At 39.8% G+C, this 25,449-nt stretch overlaps 1 pseudogene; it reads right to left on the reverse strand.

Moving 5' to 3' along the window:
- Positions 1 to 18,193, reverse strand: part of LOC113140106 (zinc finger protein 665-like) — a 257,690-nt pseudogene extending 239,497 nt beyond the window's left edge.
- Positions 18,194 to 25,449: the final 7,256 nt, after the last annotated feature.

Consider the following 25,449-nt stretch of genomic DNA (forward strand, 5'->3'; position numbering starts at 1 on the left):
GAGTTTTTTCCTCTCCACTGTCGCCAAGTGCTTGCTCATAAGGGAATTGTTGGGTTTTTAGTTTTAGTTTTTGAGATGATTTGTATTGTGATTTGGCGCTATACAAATAAAATTGAATTGAATTGAATTGAATTCTGATAGTTTCAGTCTCAGTTTAAACCTCACCTCTAGATGCCACTAATTTCAACTCACTCAATCCAATATTGACAAGTTTTGTACAACATTAAAATTAAATATTTAACATTTTTATTTTTACGAACACTGGTATTCTCTCTGATATTTTAAGGTTGCCAGTTGTCTAATCCTACAAAAAATAAACTTTTTCTATCAACAGGAAGCGGAACAGTTCAGCAGTAAGTTGTAGTATCAAACATCAGGTCCAGGAATTGCTTCATAAAATCTATACATAGATTTGAATGATATTATATTGGTGTTTTCATTTTTCCCTATTTTTCACTGTCTAATGTAACATAAAATTGTAGACAATGTTCTAGATAATTGTTTTAATATCACAAACATGTCTGTTCATTTCACAGGTTGACCTTACTCATAGGACAAGCCAATACAGTGGACAGTTGAGGTCTAGAGAGGACGACTGATTGACGTGTTTCAGCGCTTGGGTCATCCGGGAAAAACAGTAGGCCTTCTGTGTTATGAGATGGGCATGCAAAAATTGCAACTTTAGAACATTAAAACATTATTGTCATGCCCGGCAACTCTCTTGACAGCTTGACTTCCGGGGTCGCGGTGTTGTTTTGAAGGGTCCAAATGCGGCTGGTTGCTTTTCGTTTCCTGTCAGCTAATTTGACAACATTACTCACCTGTTTGCGCTCGTACTCTGACAGCTCTTATACTCCTCACCTGCGACAGTCAGATCGCCGGATGTCTGCTTCGCCACCTACGAAGGAGTGTCACTCTTGCTGCCCGATCCAGAAGGTAATTCATCAAGTAAGCCTTTTGTTTACCTTCAAGAAGAACTCTGCTTGTTTTCAAGTGGATTATCACCCACACGAAGTCGAGAGGTCCGGGAAGATCTTGATGATTGGACTATTTGAAGTCAAGGAAGCGTTGTTCATGAACTATGATCCTCCGTGTTTAGTTTTGTTCCTCTTTTCATGTTATCAAGAGAACTATGATTTTTCTCCCTCCCATTCTTGTTTTTGGAATAGTTTATCGGAGGAGTTTTTCTGTTACGTTTAACTCTGGACTGTTTTGAGTTCGCTTATCAGAATACCTGGAGTTTGGAGTTGGAGTTTGACCAGAACAAATACTGATACCGTCAGATGTTGCTCTGCGGGCACAAGATTCCGGATTCCATCATTCATCTGCCTAGACTACCTCGAAGTTACCGGTGTGGGCTTAGTCAGCAATCTTCCTGCACCATATATCGTCTGGTCTATGTCTCCATCTACTAGTCAAATCATATTCCACATTCTCATTCATTATTAATTCTTGTGACAATAAAACCTCTTAAACTGAGAGTGCTGTGGGCGTTTTTCTGGTCCTCAAGTCCGACGAACCCTGACAATTATAGATTAAAACATCTACACATTGGTCAAGGCTGGTCACCACCCTGCTTATATTCAGATTGTCCTTGTTCATTTAAAGGTTGGGGTGTGCTATGCACACATTTGTCTATAAATCATCCACAAACTGAACAGTTTGGGCAGATTGTTTTATTTTCATGTCTTGTATGCATATAGTTTTCACACAGAGAGGCAATGTTTTGAACACCTTGGAGCTCATTTGAAAAAGCATGAAACAGTTCATTGCGTTTTTAAAGACTGACTTCAGTAGTAATATATATTCAACGTTTGCTTCAGATAAAAGTGAAAAGCATAATCCTCACTGCCTAGAAGATTTTAAACCTACTGTATTTCAGACATATTCAAGTCAGGTAAGAGAAGATAGTGGTTGTTTGGTAGATGAAAGTGAAGTTACTTTTGATGAAACATTTGTCAAAGAGGGTGACGATTTAGTTAAAATCATTGTTGATCAGTTGGTTCCTTATTACTTAAATTGGACTGCGTCTTCAATGTGCCTAGTAGATGTGTAGATGAAATTGTAGAGGAACTTCAATTTATTACTTGTTCAGCATCCACAACTGTTATCAGAAACATTGTCCATAATACATTAGTAGACCATAACTGCACTGTTAAAGAATTGGTGATCAGAGATTTGGTACATAGCATTTGCCAGCTAAATCCTTAGTGCGGCCTTAAGTGAAAGAGGTCCTCTTGGCACAGCATACCAGAAAAATAGATACCTAAAGGAACATTTCTCTATATACTTGACGCAGAAGAGGGAACAACATTCCAATATGTACCAATTTTGTAATCCTTATCACAATCCTAAAAATAGTGACATTCAGGAGAAAGTGTTGCAGAGTGCAAGACCTTGTAGTTCTTCCTGTTAGTATACTAGCTTCCGTGCCAGTTACCACTTCAAGGAAAACAAATTTCTATCAGGAGAGGAGTTAAGACTTTCACTTCTATTCTACTCTATGACTTTGAAATCTGTAATGCTTTAGGAACCTCTCGTAAGAAGCACAAGGTAACAGGTACTTTGAATATTTTGTCAATTCAGATCAAAGAAGAATAACTACAATTCCCCTGGAGCAGAGCTTCATGTACAAACTGGACCAGTACACACAAAAAACTTATTACCCTGATGAAGACCAAGGGAGGTGTCGTGGGGACAAAGCTGAAGCCATTCTTGGACAGGTTAAGTCAGGTATATTTGTTCTAAGTTGTACTTGTTCTGTCCTTTTTTAAATTTATTTTTTATTTTTTGCAGGGAGACAGACTTATTTACTCTCTGTCTCACACTTAAACACACACATGCAAATCCTCACACTCTGCTCAGTAGCTTCCATGCCCCTATGTGCTCCATCTTTCCTGAAATGGCTTGTATTCCATGCGCTCAAATCAGTGCACACTTAACAGTTCAGTGTGAATGAATAATTGTCCAATATTGGCATGATGTTACTGTCACGTCTGGGGGTGGGGGGGGGGGGGGGGGGGGGGGGAATAAGGACCAATAATACGGTCAGAAGAGGTAAGAAAACACCTTTTATTAAACCAAGGAAAATCAAGGAACAAAAATACAAGGCTTGGCGTGGTGTCGAGGTTTTCGACTTGGGACTCACCAAATCTACAAGGATTACAGGGGAACAGAGATCAAGGGAACATGGCATGCGGGTCCGGGTCACACACACACACTTGGGGAGTCACCAGACTCATGAGGTACAAGAAACATGGGTCAAGGGGACATGGCATAGGAATCCGGGTCACACACACACTTGGGGACTCACCAGACTTTAGGGAAACATGAATTGAGGGGACATGGCATGGAAGTCCTGGTCACACATTCGGCGACTCACCAGACTCCCATGAAATTCAGGGAAACATGGATTAAGGGGACATGAACAAGGGCACTCATAGATAAATACAAGCCAGGAAACAAGAAACTAGGTGCTAGGCTTGGTTAGCTAAACGATAAACACAAGAGTCCTCTGAAGCAAAAATTGTCTCTTTTTCCGAGAACACACAGAGTAGTCACTTAGCTTAGCGTGAGGAAAAACAGGAATAGTCCGAGGTCAGCAATGCGATGGGGAATCCAGTGGCATGGAGTAATGTGAGGCAATTCTGATGAGTTGCAGGAAAACAAAGCTTGAGCAGAATAGCAGCGGTCTAATAGTTCAACAGCTTTAATAAGGTTTGACAGGATCTAAACAGGCAGGGTTGGTGAAAGGCTTCGCAGACAACGTAGCGGTTTGTCTATGGCAGAGGGAGGATATATGAACAATGAGCCACAAACAGGACATGGGTGACAACAATCAATAATCAGGTCAAAGTATAGCAGAACAGAAAAAAACAGATCCTGCATGATCCTACAAAATAAAAGCGTTAAACAGGAAGTCAAGTGCGGATCATGACAGTTAATCTGTTTTCAGAACCAAAGCATTGAGATGAGACGTGAAGCAGTTATCCGCAGCCTCATACTGTACCTTGGTGAGAAAGACGAGGGACTTTTTGAAGATTGCCTGGTAAAGCGTGTTTTTTTTTCAGAATTATTATTTTTATTTATTTACATTTTTTAATGATGCTGTTTAAGGTTTTAATGAGTTATCTAAAGTGCAAGTTGATCCTAAAGTAAGGGAGAGACAGACAAAGGGACGAAGGTACTCTCCACTCAGCAATGGCCCAAACTGGACATTGAAAAAGCTAACTAAATCTTAAATCTGGACTGAATGGATATTTGTCAATGACTTTGTCATTTGAGTCAAATTAAGTACATTAACTGTTCCAGCAACATTCATTATGGGGCTGCAGTCTGTAGAGTGTAGACCTCTTGTGCCATGTTCAACAGACATTTTACTAATGCTGACTTGCTGTAAAACAGACTTGACTCAATTTGATGTAATCTGAGCTATGTTTAATAATGGCTGTTTTTAGAATGTGTTCATTCTATCCGGACAATGAAGTCATTTTGAATTATTCAAGGAATTCTAGTTTTGCTTCTAAATAGAATTGTCTTAATTTTTCTTGTCAGTTGTATTCAGGAGGACAGCCGCAGTGATGCCACTCAACACATCCTAAAAATCCTAGTTGTCCATGGTGTAGATGGAGAGGATCCAGTGAACGTATCCATCCTTTTTGTAGGCAAGCAGATGTTTCCAGGATGCAGCAGTACTGCCAAAGCTTGTGCACTGCTTATGGGGCTGATTTATGCCCTTAATCTTGCATATCCCCCAACACTGCGCTACACGGTTTCAGAAACTTTTTCTAGAACTGGATGTGATCAAGCTGTCTCCAAAAGTACAAGCTTTAAAGTTGAAGTTGCTTTTGTTGTTTGAAAACTATTTTGCTGTTTGGAAAATGGTTCAATGCAAAAACAATGGATAGATGCAAATATAACTGAAGTCCAATGATAAAGTGTTGTGTGCCAGTGTGACTAGCAGTATCCCTCTCATTTTACACACTTGGCCCCAGTAGTATATAAGGCACTTGATAAAAATCGTAGTGTGGGGCTTTAGTGATGTCATGCTTGCACCCTTGTGGGAAATTAGCTCCTTTCCTTTGAGTTCACCTTCGCCCTGGCTAATTATCTGTGGGAAGTTGTCTGTGTGAAATAGTTTTTGTGTCAACTAAGGCACCTGGTCTTTCTGTCATTGAGGTTTGTTACAGATAAGGGTAAAGAAAAGGTTATTCTGTATCTAAAACTGTTAACACCTTTATATATCAATCAAAATGTTTTATTGCATTAAGGTTTTAATGGCATACTTAAAATGCACTAGTCCAGTGCACTAGTCTAGTCCCGGTTTGAATGTTGTAATTCCACTGTTTCAGAGGATTTAAATTTTTTTTTTTAATTGAATATTTGAAAAATTCCATTTGAGATCTCTCTTGGATGCAGTAGATTTGTCTTTGAGAGCAAGGTAATAGTAACACAAACACATCTTTGCAATATTTACTGACAAATAAATAACTGTTTTGACTTTGTTATGGTATAATACTTGGATAGGGATAAATGGAGGCAGATGATTTGCTGTGGCAACCCCTGAAGGGAGCAGCCCAAAGGAGAAGAAGAAAAGTAAGAGTTACTTAATATTTTGATATTGAGCAATGTTCTTATTTATGTAAACATTTAATTGACTTCGCTTAAATGACTTAAATATATATAATGTATAACTTAAATACATCAAAGTAATATTTACTAAGTATCTTCACAAATAGTGTACATTTCACAAAGTACATTTTACTTGATACTGGCAAGTGAGTTGTACTTGATATTACAGCACTAAAATTTACTTAAAAAGTGTTACTGCAAATTGTTACGAGGATTTTATCAAGTAAATCCTACAAGTTGTTTTTTTTTAAAATTGTGGACACTTAACACTTCCAGTGAGCTGTTGGATTCACTGTAATCATGAGTTAATGAGGACTGTATAGAATCATTAACATTCTTTCAGACATGGGGCAAGTTTGGGTGTAGCCTCATTAGCATTTCAGCTTTCTGTGCTTTGAACCAACCAGTCTAAAAACAGGTCAATAATTCAAAGTAGGAGCATACCAAATGGGACAAGGGTTTGGGCACAGTACATAAATAATGAAATTAAAGGTTGAGTCATAGCAACTGGACTTTCAATTGCAATGGTGATGTTTTCCCCCATGCCATTGACTGTTCTACCATTGGCTGATCGGCTTAAAAACTTAATTTATTTTATGTCCTGCTTTTTTAACAGAGACAAGATGTGGAGGGCACCACAAGAAAAGATACAAAGATTCCAAGGTCCTTACAACATTTGCTACTGTTCCAACAAGAAAGGGCTCATCTGGGATTTGAACCCAGAACTTCTTACACACTAACCAAGAAACACCAACAAGTATCAACATAGCAGTAACATAGGGGCCTGCTGTCTTTCATATAAAATCTCACAAATCCTGTTTCACAGTGTTTGTATTTATATTTAGGTTTATATTTATATATACGAACTGTTACATTCAGAAAAACCTACATGCAGATCAGTCTGACACAGGCACCAGGAATGACTGAACAAGATGTAGGAACAATTCTATTCTAATAATTACATTTGTTGTACATGAAGCCCATCATACAGAAAACTTACTTACTTACTTACTTACATCAACATAGACTAGTGCAGCTGTACTGACCAAGTATCTTACACTTTCCAGCAGAAGATGGACCTATCAACCTAATGGTTATGTGTCCAGCATGCTGAGATCACTTTTTGGATTTTATGCTTTAGAGCTTCACACAACTGTTTCCATTGAGTTTTCACAAGTTGGTGTCATTGTCTTAGAGCTCACACTAATGCTGGAAGAACTAGGACAGCATAATGGCAGTGGTGGATTTGAACCCACACCTCAACTGAGACCTGAAACCTCACACAGGTCTTGTTAATGTTCATCTGAAATAATGTGGTCATATGTATTGTAAGTAACTGTGTCGAAAAGTTCAACACCAGACCATTGTGTGCTTCTTTCAGTAGCTTAGTTGGTTGAGTGGAGGACTGCAAGTTAGAGTATCAGTTATCCTTAGGTTGCTGGTTCAACTCAGGCTTGAAGGAATGTGGTTTTGGTTTGGTGTCCTGCGTATCTACAGACATTGGATGGAGCAAACAAGATCTGATGATACTTGATGTGTGGTTTGGTGTCAGTTTCTGGATCTATGTAATAGTTGAACACCTGGCTCTTCTGTGATTCCTTTGATGGCAGACATCCTGAACAAACCCAGCCTTTTCTAAATAGCCAAGTTACTGCACTTTAGTCCCTCTAGCTGCTATATTTTCCAAAGCAGTGTTATGTGAATTCAAACTTCACACGTTCTGGTACAGGAACTGTCAGGATGCTAGAGCAATCAAGGACACTGAATTCTGACTAACTTGATGGTCTGAATCAGGTGATCAGCAGTGAGTAGGGGTAGGGCAGGGACAGTTGGACAACAAGCAGGCCAGTGGCTTTCAAGGACATCACTGTACAAATTTTTTGTACGTTAATGTTTGGCAGTTACAGTGGGACATTTCCTGCTATGCTTGAAAAATCAGTGGGTTTGAATCCCAGGCAGTGAAATCAATTCTCACATTCTCCATCAAACCTGTGATGTTTTCACAACATGCTGCTCTACAACAAATATCCTCATCCAGATAGAAAAGAGTCACAAGTTGAGACTTAAGACCAGCGTGTTAAAGAAGTGCAGCTCTGAAAAGGAGTTTACAAACATGAGCATGTAGGGAGGAGAATCTATACAGGAAGTCTTTCTATTCCTATACCTTCACTTCTCCAGACTATCCAGGCTCAATCTTTTTAAAACTTGTATCTAAGAAAAGCCTTTAACAAAGTAAAACATATGCTCCATGTTGGGGTCATGAGGTCAAAAGTAAAATTGTTGCCATTGTGTAACATGATTTGAAGACAATACCATGTTTGTGTAAGATGTTTAAACAGCTGTCTATCTTACCAGATAAACCACATAACCTTTTGACCTGTGTAAATGATGAGCTGAAACTTCTAACTGCACCCACGCATCATGTGCCTTGTTTGTTCCTCACTATAAAAATAAAGGACTGCTCAGTGAAAGGAGGCGAAGGAGAGTCAAGGTCGCATGGGGGAGAGAAGAAAGTCTCTTCTCTCCGTCTGCAACTGAGGCCTTTTTCACTTGCAGGCATATACTCGGTACAAAGTTGTCGTGTGTTTCATTGCCTTCAGGGAAAAGAACCAAGTCAGTGTAGCGTAAACCTGACATATTTATTGGTGTTTCCGCCCAGTTTCCAATACGACAGTTTGGATGAAGAGGAGGACGAGGACGCCGTGAGTCTGTGCACAGTCAGCCGTTAGACGGTTGGAGAAAATCCACCCACGTGAATTCGTTGGGAGGTTGGCAGGTCCCCGTCTGGAAAGATCCTCTCAGCCCTACTGTCTGACGGAAACCTTGAAGGCAACCTTCGCGTCAAATCAGGTAAAAATCCGCGGGTGAAACTGTGTGAATGGACGTCAGAAAAAAATAACGTGTGAGTCTAAATTAAATACCGTTGCAGAGCGGGATTAGAATCAAATTGATTCGAATGCACGGACGGTGAAACACTGTTAGACAAGACCACTTGATATCTGTCAGGGACAGAGGGATAAAAGACCATGGCAAAATAAATTCACATGTCAGGGACATGGTGAGGTATATCCAGTGTCAGGGACACCAGGAGGGCATATTAAACAGTACTGTGGAGTGAATGTGAATGTTTATTTGTTTGTTTGTTGATGAAAAGGGAACGTTGGACAGGCAATTGCCAACCGAGTAGAACGGTGTCACTTCCCACTGAAACTGTGTGTTATTTGTTGGGCACAAGTAAAAATTGAAAAGTTGAGTGTGGTGGACGGCTGTATCCCTAGGTAATTAGTACCTGTAGAAGCCTGATACAGTGGACGATCCACATGCTGTTGTGACTGATCGTTTGCTTGTGCCAAGTTGCAACTATGGGAAAGGGAAACAGTAAACCCCAATTAACGGGGGACCCTAAATTTATGAATACCTATTCCCCCAGATCGGCAAGATATTTGGGTGAATGGAAGAAAAAGTATGAGTTTTCTGGGAAACTGGAAACCTGCGCATGCGATAAATTGGTAACTCAATTGAAAGCAGAAATGGCTATAGCAGGACCTAAGAGAACTGATAAATTTAAATTACAAATTATAGAAGCTGTTAAATGGCAGGAACAGGCAGAAAGGAGACGGCTTTGTGGAATGCAGGCAAAAGAGAAAAAGATAAGGAGAAAGGTGATAAAAAGTCCCTCATAGCAGCTCTCCAAGAGGATCCAGCTGAGACGTCTGCTTGCACAAGCCGCAGCAGCGGCTGCGGCCGGGGCGGGAGCAGCGGGGTCAGCTGTAGCCCCGGCTCCCCCAGCCCCCCCCAGGGGGATAGTGGGATCAGTCCTACCTAGCCCCAGTGACACTAGAACAGGAAATCCGTACAGTCCCCTGGTTAATGAGGTTCAACAATTGGCAGCAGCTATGTCTGAGACGAACCCATTTAAAAACCCCCAGGGTGATGGGTCATGGATGTGGCCCCGTCCTGACCCACCCCCCTGGCCACCACTGGAAGATCACACTAGTATTTTTCCAGCTATTGAGGTGCCAAATCCTCATTATGGAGTGGGGCGAGATAATAGACCCCTCCTCCTGGTAAGGAGACCCTGGTCCTGCAAAGAATTAGAGGATGCAGTAAAAGGACTGGGAGACCCCCTTGCTAATGTTCGCCAGTGGATTGTTAATTTGCAACAACTCAGACAAACTTATAACTTAGATGGACAGGAAATAAACTTAAACAAACTTAAATTACTCCGTCAATTCTGATCGTACAGATAAAAGAAGTATATCATTCAAATCTGTAAAGGGTCTAGTTTTAGTGGTATACCATCATAATAACAACAAAACGTTGTGCTTTTTTTAAATAAAGAAAGCCGACAGGGTGCGCTCTCGGACTTTTCTGTCTCTGCCATTTCTCTTCACAGACGCGTAAATAAAACAACCAGAATCTCAGCGAATACTTGGCTCATAAAAATAAGAATTATATGGCTAGAAAGTTTGAAATGTTTTCTTTTGAGTGAAACAATTCAAGTCAAAAACAAATCATCACTTTTGATTTAATCCGTATGAACGTAAGGAGAAGTCCGTTTTTTCCTGTCTCACCTCATTACAGGTAATGCAGTCCCGCCTTGTACACTGTCCACTGTTCACATGTAAATAATCTCAGATGAACCAGGTAAATATATGCATGCCCCTGAGAAATGACATAAAACGTCAAACTCTCAGCTACATTGACTGAAAGGCTCATTATGCGCATCTTTGTCTGGTCGTTCAGTGCGTCTTTTGTCTTCTCAGGTAAATCACATGACTATCAATGTATTGTTTACTGTGAATGTGTGAACAAGATGACATTCACAGCACTCTGAAGTAAACACTTCAGCCTACAACATGCAGGTGTCCAAAGTCTTGTGAACCAATGTTCTGTTTGTGTTTTATGGTCTTATTTCAGTGAGTAAAAAATTGTAGTTTTTCACTAACCATGCATAAACACTTTTTTCTCAAAAACACAATCATGTATAAACCTGCTGCTCACATATTATTGTAGCCAATTTTGTGCTGATTACAGTGTTATCAGACTTTAGACATTAATATGTTTAAAAAAGATAAACCAAGATAAACACAAAGACCGGAAACACAGCCCTGAACATACAATCAGTAAAAACATAATAATTAAAGATGTATTAATATTAAAATTAATAAAAGCATTATGATCAACCACAAACTGTGAGCTCTGCAGCCAGAAAGCAGCAGGAGCTACAGAACACGTATGCTTCAAGATCTCTGTGGCTTTATTTGTCATGTGAAAATGAGCAGTCATTGAAGTCTGCCTCTGTGGCAATACTTGTCTATGTATCTGTTGTTAAACAGACCATGGAGCTGGATGAGGAGAGGACAAGTTTTCTCTTTAAGTGCTCGTGCAAAGTGCTGGTGCTGCTGTGGTATGTCAAAACTTAGCCCAGTACAGGTCTTTAAAAAACTATTATACTGAACTTCTTTCACAAATGAGTCAGACTTTTCCAACTCTACTACAGCTGCTATGATTTTATGAAACAGTAGCATTGTGCTGTTGCCTATAGCTGACCAATTAAGGAGCCAAATATGACTGATGAAAGCACACTGTAGATGTAGCAATAGAAACATTTGATTCAAATAAGTGACACCCTGTCATAAATCAACCATAGGTAACACATGACTTGATGTAAAATGTTGATGCATATTTATCATCAGTGTCATCAATGAAACTCACACACCAGAGAAATGTCTTTCTGAGTTTTATTCACACACTGACTGACATCCAGCTACATCAAGTGAGGAAGATCATGTCAGAGTGGGATTTTTTCCCCTTTGAGCATTTCAGTGAATTTCTAATACATCATCCATGACCTGAATAACTATTTAAGATAAACTGACCCATCACCACCAGTTTAAACAAGTGACTTAATCCATAATAACCACATCATCAATTAATACTTCAAATCAGAACAAGAATTACTACATACAGAGAAATATACTAGATAAAACTCATAATAGTAAATAATTATACACTGTAAAGTAAGAATAAAAGTTTATAAAATATCACATTAAATGTCTGCATGTCACAGCATTCAAAGGTAATAACACAGTAAATAAACTAAACTTCTTTTCATTAGTAGATTAAAGGCATTTATCAAACATTAGTGATAATGAGTCTAAGTTAAAAACAAATTGGTAAATGGTCTTAAACGTGTAGTGGACCTAAGGCAGGAGTGTGTTCACATTCCAGGACTGACAAAGGAGTATTATTCTTTATCACAGTGTGATACAGAAGCGGTCCTATTGTTTATCTCTCACTCATGCTTGTAGTTAATCCATATAACTGTGTGTAGTTTTACTGACTCTCATTTATGTTGTTGCTGAACTACTGACTGGTTAGTTACTAGGTTTGTCATGTGTTTGAACTTTGCTGGGTGGAAAAAGAAATTATTGTTCCCATTTGAAAAATATTCTTAAAAACTTACACTTAAAGAAAAGATTGGTCTCTTGATTCACAGAGACCAGTGAGACTGCCCCATCACAGTCAGGGGACTGTGAACCAATCACCAGCAAGGATGGAGCACTTCCTGGACCGAGGTCAGACAAGTAACCGATGACTGTGCTGGTTGTCTCACACTGATCTCAGTTGGTCTCCATAGATACTTACATTTCCTCATAAACTGCTGTTTAGACCTCAGACTCAAACACAGAACATGAACTGATTTCAAGATTTCTTTTTCACCACTGCATATAACAATGTTTTATTTGTTAATTCATCTAGTTTCTCTGACCAGTTCTCCCTCTGTTTTCCCCTATGTAAATAGCATATATCTACCATGTAAATAGATGAATAAATCTTAAGAAGGCATCTGTGACTGGCATCATCTATGTTATTTCACACAGTAAATATGTCACTGAATCAGGGAACTCTCACTCTGACTGTAGACTGATATCCTGTAGTACTCATTAGCCATGACTGGTTGATCTGCCATCAAAAGATCTGGTGCTCCAAAATTATGAAGATGGTTTATGATAGTCATAATTCATAAACCAGACATAATAAACACATTAATGTTCAATACATATACATTTAATTTCACTACATTGTAGAGAGCTTTTCTACACTCAAGTGCACTAAAAGCACTTTTACACTTTGCCCATTCGCCCATCCGCTCACACACCAATGGAACTGTCACCAGGGGCAACTTGGGTTGGATTCTCTTGCCCAAAGACACTAAAATGTGTGGACTAGTGAAGCCAGGGATTGAATCAGCAACACTGGTTCATGACTGACCTGCTCTACCTCCTACGTCACAGCCTCTATTTCATAGCAATAGAGAAACAAAGACAAAAGCCAGTCTTAGACCTATCTCCCACAGTTTCCACCAACAATTAGACATCAACCACAGCGGTCAGTTTCAACATTTCTTCTTGGTGTGAATGTGCTGATGGGCTGTTAGAGCACTTGACCTATTGAAAGTTTTTCCACATTGCTCACACCAGTACGGCTTCTCTCCAGAGTGAATACGCTGATGTGTTTTCAGGTGGTCTAAATGTGAGAAGGCTTTTCCACACTGGTCACAGTTGTAGGGCTTCTCTCCAGAGTGAATACGCTGATGTCTTTTCAGGTGGTTTAAATGTGAGAAGGCTTTTCCACACTGGTCACAGTTAAAGGGCTTCTCTCCAGAGTGAATACGCTGATGTCTTTTCAGGTGGTCTAAATGTGAGAAGGCTTTTCCACACTGGTCACAGTTGAAGGGCTTCTCTCCAGAGTGAATACGCTGATGTCTTTTCAGGTGGCCTAAACGTGAGAAGGCTTTTCCACACTGGTCACAGCTGTAGGGCTTCTCTCCAGAGTGAATACGCTGATGTGTTTTCAGGGAGCCTGACTCTGTGAAGGCTTTTCCACACTGGTCACACCAGAACGGCTTCTGTCCAGAGTGAATACGCTGATGTCTTTTCAGGTTGCCTAACACTGTGAAGGCTTTTCCACACTGGTCACACCAGAACGGCTTCTGTCCAGAGTGAATACGCTGATGTGTTTTTAGGGAGCCTGACTCTGCGAAGGCTTTTCCACACTGGTCACACCAGAACGGCTTCTGCCCAGAGTGAATACGCCGATGTGTTTTCAAATTGCCTAAATCTGTGAAGGCTTTTCCGCACTGGTCACAGCTGTATGGCTTCTGTCCAGAGTGAATACGCTGATGTCTTTTCAGGTTGCCTAACTCTGTGAAGGCTTTTCCACACTGGTCACAGCTGTATGGCTTCTGTCCAAAGTGAATACGCTGATGGTTTTTGAGAGATTCTGAGACGGTGAAGGCTTTTCCACACTGGTCACAGCTGTATGGCTTCTCTCCAGAGTGAATACGCTGATGTGTTTTCAGGTGGCCTAACTGTGAGAAGCCTTTTCCACACTGCTCACAGTTGTACGTTTTCTTTGCAGAGTGAACATGTTGATTAATCTCTAAACTCTCCAATGTTGTGAAGGTCTTGTTGACTCCCGTTCTTCTTTTCTATTTGTAAAAAAGAAGAAAAAAGCAAAATGGAGAAAAGATATGAAATTACATGATAGAACAATCTAAAACCATGAACGACATTTACAACATGACTATGAAACATGAACATCATGAAAACTGATTTGTTTCCTTGGGGTTCTATTACATCCAGAGTCTATTTCATTCAATTATAATTTTGTGTTTTGTCTCATCCACATATTTTCTCATTTTTTAAAATAATTTTTCTTAAAACGTGTCCTTGCCCCACCTCAATAGCTTTTCTTAGTATTAATTTTTAACTTTTTATTTAGTTTAATTTCTAAACAGAGGACACAACTCTCTGAAGTACAGCACCATATTTAAAACACTAGCTTAAATTTGAAATTAAAGAATTTCTCTTAAGTCTAATTTTTTCCCTTACCCAAATTTGGCTTTGAGAAACCACAGAAGTGTCTGGCAACAATTACTTTTAAGTTAGACCAAGTTTTACGACTCAGTGCCACACAGACCCAGGTCTGTCAACCACCACAAGACCAAGAAAACTGAGCAAGTTTGAAATTAAAAAATGTCTCTTACAGGGTATCTGAATGAAATTTAAGACTAATTTTGTAGAAATAAAATAAAACATCCCACAATACAACCAATTCCCATAACACACTGTTTATTGATATAAACTGTTTACACACCATTTGATTTACTGAGTAAAACAAAAATAAAATGCCAGGTGTTTTCCGATAGGTTTCCGCAGCCGCTTTGTCTTATTCACACCGCATGTGGGTCTCCAAAGCTTTCACACCCATTGTTCCGAGTTTTTAATTTTTTTGCACAGCCTGCACCGGACCTCGAACACGTTGCCACTAACTGGACTTAACCATGGCGCAAAATTAGGGTAACCAATTGTCATTAAATTTACATTTACCCATGGCAAAAGACTAATGATGAAACTTTCCCGCAGTTCACGCAGCTGCCGGAAAGCATGTGTTAAATAAACTCCCCTCAAATGCGTATTTTAGTTGGTTCTGCCTATTTCGTTCTGCGTAACAAATATGCGAAAGGCTTTCAAATTGATTTCAAGATGAAAATAAAATCTTTTTTATGGGGTCAGTTAGATTTCATTTTAAGACCTTCGAAATGCGAATTTAAGACATTTTAATGCTAATTAAGGCCTTAGTTTTAAAATCACCAGCTAGGTGACAAAGACACTCTCAGCCTGCAGCTTAGTTAGCTTAACTTAGTCTTGGAACTCTGACCGATTCCACTCTGAGGACCAAATGGCCTCCAAAGCAGACTTTATTGCCCTGCTCGCATAGTAACCTCAGCAAGCTCCAGGTGATGTCTTGCAGCTACTTACTCTGTGATGAACAGCTGATGCTTCAAACTGCAAAAACATGAAAATATTTTTTCCCCAAATCTTCTTTTAACCCTCTGGGGTTGACGAATGTGCCAGCGTGTTTTGTGGCGTCTCTGTCACCTCTCTTCACAGGCACGTAAATAAAACAACCAGAATCTCAGCAAATACTTGCCTCATAAAAGTAAGAAAAATATGCATAGAAAGAATGTTTTGAAATGTTTTCTTTTAAATGAATCAATTCAAGTCAAAAACAAATCTCTGTTTTTATTTAATCCATTTGAACATAAGGAGCGGTACATTTTCTCCTGTCTCACCTCATTATAGCTAATATGATCCCGCCTCACACTGAGCGCACTGTTCATAGGTCTGTGCATGCCCCCGAGAAATGACATAAAACATCAAGGTTCGTCACAGAATTTACTCACTTTTTCTATGCTGTGTGGATGATGGCACACTACACAGGTGAAGAAGCAATTCGTATGTTCCATACAGAGACGAAGTGTTTACTTTGTCCTTTGTCCATAAAGTAATGATCTAGGAACCGGTGTCATATGGTCCAGTTTCCTGGTGTTTGTAAGGACTCTGGCAGCAGCATTCTGGATTAGCTGCAGCTGCCTGATTGACTTTTTGCTAAGACCTGTGAACAAGCCATTACAATACTCTAACCTATTGAAGATAAATGCGTGAATAAGTTTTTCTGCACCTTGTTTAGACAGAAAACCTTTTATTCTAGCAATGTTTTTCAGGTGGTAATAAGAAGATATAGTGATGGATTTTATGTGGTTGTTAAAATTCAGGTCTGAGTCAATGATTACACCAAGGTTTCAAGCTGCTTGAAGATCGTCTGTGTCTCTCTCCCTCCCTCCAGGACATCTACAGCACCTTTCTCACCCGCAAAGCCATCAGCATTGCAGGTGATCCCACCCACCTGTCACACAGCTTCTTTAGTCTGTTGCCATCAGGGAGGAGGCTGAGGAGTCTCTGGGCCAGGATCAGCAAACTGAAGGACAGCTTCATCCATCAGGATGTCAGGAAATTGAACACTCTCCCAGCTCTGCCCTCCTTTCCCCCTGCAGCCTGCATGTACAAACTTTGACCTCTGACCTCTGACCTCTAACCTCTATCCTCCAACCCCCCTCCCCAATAAACACACTGCCCTCAGCAGCTGTACCAGTCACATTATGCAGAATTCGGACTGCTCTCTGTGCACCACAGTCACTTTATCAAGACTGATAAGCTCATTTAATTGCACCACCATCCAGTACATATGTGCCTTATATATATTTGTACTTGTTTATCTTATCTAAGTTTATTTTCACGCCCTTATTGTAATTTTTACATTGCACTATTTAGTGTTTAGAGTTTATCTGTATGCACCAAGGGTCAGAGTAATGAAATGTTGATTCTCTGCATGTGCTCTACATGTAGCAGAACTGACAATAAAGCAGACTTTGACTTTGAAATATATGGATGATATTTTTACAGTTAATAAACATTAAACAATCAATGCCATAGTGTGAAGACTTTCAATTTGGTGTTATTTTGTGGGAATAAAACGTCTTAGGTAACACTTTACCACTTTGAGGTAAATACGTAAATATGTCAAGTGTAGTGTAAAATAAAGTGTTAACTACTCTTATTATTTATATTTTACCCTACTGGTTATTGTTAAACTGTAAAATCAAGGACTGTCATAGGGCATTTTAAAATGTTTTACATGTTAATTCAATATGCCATCCTTCTATAGTCTATGCCCCTTTCTGGCCCCCCAAGAAGGAAATCCTAGAACCGCCCCTGCATATATGAAATAATAAAATTATAATAAACTGTCAAGTGGGAGCAAACTGACCAAATCACTACATTCAAAATGAAAACTTTACCACAAATAAATTATGACTTATTTTGAAAGCTTCCCGTAACACCCTGAGGCAAATGATTTAAGGCACTTGATTCATTAATGTCACAATTTCAATGGACACACTAGAATCTCCCTATGAAAACTCCAAAGAATAAAGATCCAATGGTGGACTTGAAATGTCAAACTGATAAAGTACTGGTCACATAAAGAACAGAGTAGCATAAGTAGCATATCAGAGTATCAACACTCATCCTTAGTAAACTGGCTGGGTAATGGCTCAGACCTGCTTCTAAGCTGTTTTATTCAGGACTGGGTGAAACCAGGAAAACACACACCCGGAAACACATAAACATAAAGACTGGATTTTAGACGCTTCCAGACTTGAACAAAATTAGAAAAAACAGAGGACACGCGGACCATTGACTCTGGCCTCTTTATGAAGCCTTTTCTATCGATTAAGTCCTGAACACTGACCTGTTGATCGCTGGGAACAGAGGACTGGACCTCCTCGATCCTGTTGGCGCGGTCGTTGCTTCTGTGGTCCGGGTCGGTTAAATCTTGATCTTGATTCTCCTCTTTTATTCTGCTCTTCCACTGGTCGTGGTCAATAAATTCCGGGTCCTGATCCCCCTCTTTAATTTCGGTTTTGTTGTGGTTGTAGTAGACAGAGTCTGGCTGCTGTTTCTCCTCCTTTGTTCCCCACATGTAGCCGTCCTGGTCGACGAATCCCGGGTCATCTTCCCCCTCTTTTAGTCCGGTTTCATAGTGGTCCTGATCGATTAAATTCATGTTCTGATTCTGTGTTTTACACTGCCACGTTCCTGCTCAGAAGTCGTTTCTTTGTTGTCCTAATTATTATTATTTCTTCTTCTTCTTCTTCTTCTTCTTCTTTCTTTCTTTTTAATGACGATTGCCCATCCATCTTAAAGGTGCATTAGCGCCACCAACTGGCCTGGAGTGTGGAACAGCGGTCTGAACCTATTTCTCTTCAAAAATCTATGATATATTTCTAAGTTCTACTAACCTTCCCAAGAAGACCCTCTAATGAAAAATCATCCTGTTTTATCTTCTTAAGTGCTGTTAATAGACAAAGGCTCTGCACTCTAACAACACATGTTTAACTGTTTCTGACTTATTGCAATTCCTCCATAATCCTGTTGGATGCTTCCCAATGTTATGCAGTGTGTCATTTAATCATGTATGTCCTATTCTTAATCCAGTTATGATGCTTTCTTCCTGTTGATTCCAGCCCCCAATTTTTCCTTTTACTTCCTGTGTCTGTATACTGTATAAACATCTTCCTGTTTCACTTCTATCCCAATGTTCTTGCCAAATTTTGTTCATTTCTGAACAGATAAATCACTTCAGTCTTACAAAGAGGAGCCTGTAATCCTATATCCTGTCTTTTCGAGACTTGTTTAGCCAGTGCATCCACCTTCTCATTTCCTTCTACACCTACATGAGCTGGAACCCAACTGGAGTTTATGTTTTAGATGTTGCACCTTTAGCTTGTTGTATGTGGCCATTTAACTGCTCATTGTTTGAATTTTGTTCAGTTTCCCTAAAATTTGTTTTGATGAGCTTTTAACTGACTTTCTGCTGATTATGTGGATGTATTGAATGTGTATATTGCTACAAACGTCTCATGTCTAGTGTCGTACAAAACACAACACGCAACCTTCGGACCAGGAGTCAGACACACAACCACTGTGCTAGACAGCCTGCTGCTATGTAGTCCTTCTTTACTTTAAATCAGTGAGACCAAACAGGACATGCTACAGACGTGCATGCTCCTAATGATCAATACACCACTGGTAACTTCTACAGACTCCTATGATGATAGCAGCAAGTTAAGGTAAGGCCTTAGTCTACTTAGCCTTCCATTGTAAAAGATCACTGTGTGAATTTCAGTGTGTTCACTGGTCATCTAAAGCAGTGAGTTCTACATACTCCTATAGTTTTGGTAACAGCTTGGCTAAGGCTTCAGGCTACTGAACCGTCTGTTTTGGTGATTTCCTCAATGTGGAATAACCTGTGGTTGACAAGCCACATAACATGTCATACACAGAGGATATCCAGTATGACTTGAATATACAACCTTCTGATCTGAAGTCAGACACTAACAAAACAAATTTATGCAGCTTTATTTCTATTACACATCACTGCACAAAAAAGCTTTTATGCTCCAATTCTCACATCAAACCTGTGATGCTTCATAACATGCTGCTCTACAACAAATATCCTCATCTGGATAGAAAACAGTCCCAACTTAAGACATGAGACCAGCGTGTTAAAGAAGTGCAGCTCTGAAAAGGAGTTGACAAACATGAATCTTCTTTATGAAACAGGAGCACGTAGGGAGGAGACAAGAAGAGAATCTAAACAGGAAAAGCCCTTACTATTCTTCTATTTCTATACCTTCACTTCTCCAGACTATCCAGGCTCAACCTTTTTAAAACATGGATCTAAGAAAAGCCTTTGACAAGGCAGAACATTTGCTCCAAGTTGTAGGCAAGTTTGGTTTTGGGATCTTTTCATAAAGTGGACTGAGTGTGCAGATGATTTCAGCATAAAAAGAAATGTTATATGAAAGCTGGAATATAGAAACTACAACCATCAGCTTTTCCACAGGTATGGTTACAGGTGATGATTTATATGATCAGGTTCAACAGCTTTAACCAGTTCAGTGTATCAGGACACATAAAGTGCATGGCCAGGGATGATATGGAGCCACAACCACTGCAGGTTTCAGTTCTAATCACTGGTCACTTTTTGGTTGTGCTGTCTGGCATCTCTTTTGCATCTCCGTTTGATGGGGTTTCCCTGGCACGCAGTGAACACCACACATAAGACTAGATTTAGAACAAATGTCTGACAAAATACACATTTCCTGGAGGTCTGGGGTGTGGAAAGATCATCAGTGTCTTATCATTTATGATTATCCAACAAGTTAGAAACCAGCAGATCACTTTACAGTGACGTAAAGGAAATGAAACTTCCTGTCACCTGAGTGACACACTAGGTGATGCCATTTTATGTGTTACCTCTGTCTGGTTCTTCCCTAGACAGCCCACACCATGTGAAAAGAGACACTGCAGCAGCTGATAACAGAGTGTACATTGATGCCATCGGAGCCCAGGGTAGTCCCCGACGAGTACAAAGCTAGAAACCAAGTTGCAGCAGGGTTTGAATCTTTTCTGTTTTGGTGGTCAACCACTAACAAAAATGTTGATTGGATAAATAATTTGTATTATAACCAGCAGAGTTTCATTAACTACACTAGAGATGCTGTCAACACTTCCCCAGATGGATCTGTCACTCAAGCTTTACAAGGACTCCAAGCCTTATCTGCAGAGCTCGTTGAGAATGCTGGTAACAACTTCACTTCTTGGCTGGAGGGAATGTTTGGTAAAGGGAGCGGTCTGATCCAGTCCATTAGGTTAGAGGTGATGTGACTTCAGGGGGGTAATAGGAGAAGGTGTTTCAGTGTCATTACATAAACATAGATGAGTGACTGTATCATAAATGACTAGAGAATTGTTTCCAAATTGAAACACAGACTAAGTGGAATTTCCACACATAGAACATTATGTCTTAATACCTGCTGATCTGTTCTTTGTTGAACAGATAACAGACTGAGCATTTGAGCAGTCTAAGGAGGATGCCTGGTTTTTACAGAACCTTGGACGTATATTGTCCTTTTCCTTACACTGTCACAGCTCAGAACATGCTCATAGTTTCCTCGAATTTGGGTACAAATTTCCATGTTCAAGAGACACTGCTCAACGTGAGGCTCAAATCCACAACCCTGACATTAAAAGCATCATGCTCTACTGACTGAGCTAGTCATGCTTGAACATTAGCTACTGGTTTATAGTTTATAAATCAGCATAACACTGACTTATGGGACTTAGACTACTCACCTCTCTTATCTGTGTCTCCAGTGCAGAGATGCTCACAAGTCCATCCATCCATTTTCTATACCCGTTTTTCCTGAATCAGGGTCACAGGGACCTGCTGGGGCCTATCCCAGCTCTCTCTCGGGTGGAAGGCAGGGGTACACCCTGGACAGGTCACCAGTCCATCGCAGGGCCACATATAGACTCACAAAGACAGACAACCTCACACACTCACACTCACTCCTACGGGCAATTTAGATTCACCAATCAACCTAACATGCATGTTTTTGGCCTGTGGGAGGAAACCAGAGTACCCAGAGTAAACCCACACAAGCACAGTGAGAACATGCAAACTCCACACAGAAAGGCCGTGTTACGAACCAATGACCTTCTTGCTGTGAGGCAACAGTGCTGACCACTCAGCCACCATGCTGCCCTGCTCACAAGTCACTTTTTGGAAGTCCAAGTCAGGTCTCATGTCTCCAGTCACAACTGCAATTCAACAAACTGGACCACACTGGCTGGGACATTTGCCATGTTCATGACACTAATTCAGTTTACTGCAGTTTACAGTCACCAGGGGCAAGGTGTGCCACAAATGGGTTGAACTCACTAGGGCAGTAATATGACTTTAATGTGTCTATTCTGTCACTCAGAAGAATAAAAAAATAGTAAACACATGGCTTGTCAGAAATGTATGTTATTGTGCTAAAATAAAATAAATGAATAAATATATGAATATTGTTCATGAGTCCAAAACATCGTCTGAGTCAAGTCTCAAATCTTTCACGTTACATAACACAATAACACACAGTTACATAGTATTGTCATTACAAACTGCCCATAACAACTTGCACAAGTTCCACAAGTTGCTGTGACATGAACATAAATAATCCAACCAAGTCAATGGATTTCCCACTGACTGTCTAAACAAAGCACAATACATATGACTGCACATAATTTCAGATGGACATTAAGAAGAAGCACTCTGTGATTTTTTAAGGCTAGATGCCACTGACATTTGAACTCAGATCCATCCATCCATCCATCTTCTATACCCGCTTTTCCTGGTTCAGGGTCACGGGGATCTGCTGGAGCCTATCCCAGCTCTCTCTCGGGTGGAAGGCAGGGGTACACCCTGGACAGGTTGAACTCAGATCACTGGAGTCAAAGTCCAAAGTGCTAAACATTACACCATGGAAACAAGGATTTATGTCCACAAAGCTGACAATCAACTTGGACCAGTCAGATCAACACTAACCTTCCCAACTTGGACCAAAACTGTTTTTTTAGTTCTCATAGTCCACCAACTCTATTAGACACTAACAGGATGAGTTACAAATAACAACTCGTTGTCAGCAGGACTCGAACCTGCACAGGGAGACCACAATGGAATCCATTTAATCCATCACCTATCCTTATTGAGAAACATCACAACAGGAGGACTGGTTTGTCAGGAGTGGGATTTGAACCCACGCCTCCAAAAGAGACTACAACCTGAACACAGCACCTTAGACAACTCAGGCATCCTGACCGTTAGAAACAGCTAGTATACATAAATTTTGATTGACAACAGTCATTCACTACCATACATACGGTACTGCGGAGGGGGCAGAAAAGAAATGAATAAATGATGCATATCTACGCTACTGGCAGAAAAGTCACCAGTGACATTTATTGATTTCTTTTCTGGCCCTTATCCATTCATCCATCCATTATCTATACCCACTTATTCCTAATTAGGGTCACAGGGAACTGCTGGAGCCTATTTGAGTTTTACATCATCTCAAAATAATTTTATTTAGTATTGATACAAAACATTAAAGTGGTCACATCTGACTGAATGGGTTGATATCGTATATGATTCCACTTGTCATTACTTTCATTTGGGTATGTTTGGGTGTCACCTCTCAGTAGCTGGTAGTGGTAAGTGACCAGGGCACAGAGCTAAAGTCAGTCTCAACTTATGTTTGAGCCAGTATATCTATGGCCAGGAAGTTAGCCAGGATACTAAAGGAGTGAGGACTGAAGACTATGGACTATTCAGAAGTGTTTCATTTATACTAAAATAAGGTGGATCAGGTCACAGGAGGGTAAACATTTTAATTTCTCTAACACATCCCTCCTGTTTAGGCTTAGCATAACTATTATATGAAAATGTTTAGCAGATCACAAATGATAATTATTTTGGTAAAACACACAGAAAGATCATAAATCATAACTACTGTGATTAAACAACAAACAAGATCACAATCACAAATCTAAAATGATTAGCATACTGAAATATAACTTGTAGAAGTGAGAAATAAATGTCATAACTTTCTGTCTTTATTGGCAAACAGTCATCACAACATCACTTTCTGTAGGAATTTTCAATGTTGGAGTCATTTGTGTCTTACAGTTCAGAAGTTAAGACAAATCTGTCACTGTAAGTTCCAGTCAAAGTTATTATTAAACTTTCATCCTCAGAACAGTTATAACTCATTTGAGAGCCTCACTCTTAGTCTCTCACATACAAACTGGAAAACACAAAAACCAGTTCTACTTGTCATTTTGTACCGTCCACCTGTTCCTTACTCAGAGTTTTTAACTGAAGTTAGTGATTCAGAGAAGACTAGCCCCATGGTATAATTTACATGTTCGTACCTTAAAGCAGGCATCACGAAGGCTGGAAAGGAAGTGGCGTTCCACAAACTTAGAGGAAATTTTTCTAGCCTGGAAAAACAGTCTACTAACATATAAAAAAGCTCTCCGTAAAGCCAGAACTGCATACTATTCATCACTAATAGAGGAAAATAAGAACAATCCCAGGTTTCTTTTCAGCACTGTAGCCAGGCTGACAAAAAGTCACAGCTCCGTTGAGCCCAGTGTTCCCTTAGCTCTCAGCAGTGATGAATTTATGAGTTTCTTTACAAATAAAATCACAACTATTAGAGATAAAATTCAGCAGATGCTTCCTATACCTGCAATAAATGAATCTTTTACTACAGTAGCTCTTGAATCATCTGTAGGACCTCAGTTATGTTTAGACTGCTTCTCTCCTATAGATCTCTCTGAATTTACATCAGTAGTTGCTTCATCGAAATCATCAACGTGTCTCTTGGACCCCATCCCGACTAGACTGCTTAAAGGCACCCTGCCATTAATGAACTCATCTTTATTGGACTTGGTAAATTTATCTCTAGTATCAGGCTACGTACCACAGGCCTTTAAGACTGCAGTAATCAAACCTTTACTCAAAAAGCCTAGTCTTGATCCAGGTGTCTTGGCTAATTATAGACCAATATCCAACCTGCCATTTATTTCTAAAATCCTAGAAAAAGCTGTTGCTAAGCAGCTATCAGACCACTTACACAGGAATGAACTATTTGAAGATTTCCAATCAGGATTTAGAGCACATCATAGTACAGAAACAGCACTGTTGAAAGTTACCAACGATCTTCTCTTAGCCTCAGATAATGGACTTGTTTCGATACTTGTCCTCCTAGACCTTAGTGCAGCATTCGACACCATTGACCACAACATCTTATTACAGAGACTGGAGCATGTGATTGGTATCAGAGGAACAGCGTTAAAGTGGTTCCAATCCTATTTATCGGACAGATTCCAGTTTGTTCATGTCCATGATGAACCTTCCACACGAACAAAAGTTAGTTATGGAGTTCCACAAGGTTCTGTGCTAGGACCGATTCTGTTCACCCTGTACATGCTTCCTTTAGGATATATCATTAGGAAGCACTCTATTAATTACCACTGCTATGCGGATGACACTCAGTTATATCTATCTATTAAACCTGTTAACACAAACCAGTTAACCAGACTTCAAGCCTGTCTAACTGACATAAAGGCTTGGATGACCAGTAACTTTTTACTTTTAAACTCGGAGAAAACAGAAGTCATTATATTTGGGCCTAAAAATCTCAGAAATAACTTTTCTAAAATTATAGCTACTCTAGATGGCATAGCCCTGGCCTCCAGCACTACTGTAAAAAACCTTGGAGTTATTTTTGACCAGGACATGTCCTTTAACTCACACATAAAACAAATTTCTAGAACTGCATTCTTTCACCTGCGCAACATTTCCAAAATTAGGAACATCCTGTCTCAAAATGATGCAGAAAAACTAGTCCATGCGTTTGTTTCCTCAAGGCTAGATTACTGTAACTCATTACTATCTGGATGTCCTAATATCTTAATAAAAAGCCTCCAATTAATCCAGAATGCCGCAGCC

The sequence above is a fragment of the Mastacembelus armatus genome, unplaced genomic scaffold (genome assembly GCF_900324485.2).
Source record: "Mastacembelus armatus unplaced genomic scaffold, fMasArm1.2, whole genome shotgun sequence".
Taxonomy (NCBI): Eukaryota; Metazoa; Chordata; class Actinopteri; order Synbranchiformes; family Mastacembelidae; genus Mastacembelus; species Mastacembelus armatus.